We start from the raw sequence: 2,836 nt of genomic DNA, 5'->3' as shown, positions 1-2,836 counted from the left end.
TTCAGGCATAGTGACTCACTGTGGTTGTACTCAATCATCTCTGTTACGCCAGCGCTTTACTTAATCATTGTCAGCCAGCCCCACCCATTCTTGCTCTTTCCTGCTACCTTCTCCTTCACAAACGTAGCAGATGTAAGCATGCCATTAATGATGGTCAAAATTTTTCTCTAGGTTGCACAGATGGTTGAGTTAATTTTATTCATGAAGAAGACTCACATTCAGAGTTTAATGGAACTAGAATCTTCCATTAGGAAATGATTTAGAAATCATTTTCTTACCAGTTTAATATAGGCTTCATTTAAAAATACTTTCAAAATAAATTTGAGTAGAAAGTGCTGTTTCTTCTGTCTCTTGGCTTAAGTTAGCCCTAACCTCCTCTCTTCTCAATAAAGCCTACTTTACATTGTGTTCACATCCTGACAATGACCATGAATCTAGATGCTCCTATAATTTGTATAATGGTGTATCCTTGTTTGAAAAATGAGAATTAAAAACTTCAAGCTAAAATGTAGACCACCACAGCACTTCACGGCATGAAAAGTATGGTCTACTACTGAAGGACATGCCCACCTTTAAATCTTTTCTTGCACATTAGGCGTGATTTCACAGGATAAGAGTTATCAGTGGGTTGATTATTCTTCTAACCTAACCTCTGAAGAAAGACCTCAAAAGATAAAGGTAGATTACCACAATAGTACCAGTAAGTCTGAGTGATCATGTATAGAATCATTGCGTCATGATCTTATCTTAGACTCATTTCATCTCCTTCTAAAACCAACACATGCAGTACTGTGTTGCAGTTTTTTGTTTTTTAAGTTTTATTTAGAACAGATTCTCTCCATTACATGGATATGCCATTTCCAAGTTACAAAATGCTTACATTGTGTTTCACTGACTTTTTCCTTGCTCAGATTATCATGTGAGAGAGAGAAAGAGAGACAGAAATCAAATCGATGAAAGAAAAGTATTCAAATACTGATCTACATACCCCAAGCTACCTATATTTTCAAGTTCAGCTATCTCAGAAATAACCATTTTATATGTCATATGTTCTTTTTACCTAATTTGTGTATTGCATAACATACTGTAATCTGTTATCCACTTTAACAATTTTACTGAAATCTTTTATTAAATTTATCACTTAAATAACAAGTCAGTTAATTCAGTGATTCTTTTTCATTCTAATTTTATATTCTGCAATACTTTTACTTATAATCCTGATTATTTTAGAGTAATTTATAATAATCTGTCTATGGTAAACAAATTGAGAAATGTGACTTTCATGCAGAGCATTAAGAGAACAAAATAAAGAAAAGGACCAAGAGCGTATGTGAATGAAATTTCTTCAAATCAAGGATGTCTCAAAGTGACAGAATTTTACATTGCATAGTACCCTCCACATTCATTTCTCCAAAATTATAATCATTTCATATTCCTTCATCTTCCACATAATCAGTGTTTCCTATTTGTTAAATATACTTCCATTTCTGTTTGCTTTTGAAAATGTCACTTTAGCTTAAATTTTACTTGTTTAAAGTTGACTGCACATACACTTAAATCAAATTTTATTTTCCAAAAAAATTCTCAATTCCCTGTATTTGCTTAAGGTAATAACGCCAATTTGTCAACAGTAATATGATAATATAAGAATTATTAACTTACTTTCATTATGCCTAAATGTTTTTTGCAGTTCATGGGCTTTCTATTTGAGAATAGTGACCATAAAGCCCTCTCATGTGTTGCCAGTTTCATAAGGCAGCTACTGCCCGTAGTCAGAGAGAACTGCATCAGAAATGCCTAGAGATTTATAGCCTTAAGCATTTTTCTGTACCATTTTTAAGAGTGAAAATGTACAGAGTCTTCACTGCAGAATTCATGTGGTCTTTACAGTTAAACATTCCTAAGGTCACTGAAATTAATCCAGCTAGAAACAATGTAGTAATCAGCATGGTACACAGCTTCAGCAAATGGTGGTGGATACGGATATTTTGGCACCAAGTCTGAACCATGATGGATGGAGATTGTCTTCAACTCTCAGCATGTGCTCTCCTGTTAGCCTCTTCAACAAAAACAAGCTTGCATTTTCCTTCAGCTAAATAAACTTTACCATGGAAACATGAGATCAGTTTTATTTTCACAGACTGAAAAAAAGCAATTTTTCCATAATGATGAGGCGTTTAAACAACAATTGTCATCTAAGTGATAATAGAGACAATTGCTTGGCACTATTAACCTTTTTTGCGTCTGAAAAACGGAAATATTCACACTCAAAGAGCACTGTTGATATCTACGTTTCAATATGGAATGGAAAGTATCAATGATGCATATCTTTTAGTGTCTCACTTTGCTACAAAAGATGTCATTACAGAACAAAACAGATGGAATAAATTGCCATAAAGTGAATCACATGCATTTAAGGAATCTTTCAGAAGAGATAAAATTGTTATTTAAAACTGAAACATGCGATACATTAGAAAAATTTTGCTAAGTTATAAAAGAAGTTCATAAATATTTTTAATGATAAAGTTAGTGAGTAAGCTGACATTCTAGTAAACACTATCTATGGGTTTATGTTTTTCAAACTCTCAGATTAATCTTAGGAGTGTTTATTTGAAAAGTTGGAATTTAAGAAAGGGTGTCACTTAAACACATTTTGTTCCTCCTACTCTTTTCACAGCTCCTCAGACACCTTAGAAAGCAGCAGTGTTGCACTAGTAGACACTGCAAGTAGCATCAGAGAGGCAGCTAGTTGTCCCCTCAGCTACAGGGAACATGACTTCCTTGGTGCTCGTCACGGAAGAGTCGGCCTTCCTTGGTCTTTACAGACGTTTCCTTA

The sequence above is a fragment of the Meriones unguiculatus genome, chromosome 21 (assembly GCF_030254825.1).
Source record: "Meriones unguiculatus strain TT.TT164.6M chromosome 21, Bangor_MerUng_6.1, whole genome shotgun sequence".
Lineage (NCBI taxonomy): Eukaryota > Metazoa > Chordata > Mammalia > Rodentia > Muridae > Meriones > Meriones unguiculatus.
Note: the sequence above shows the minus strand (reverse complement) of the source record.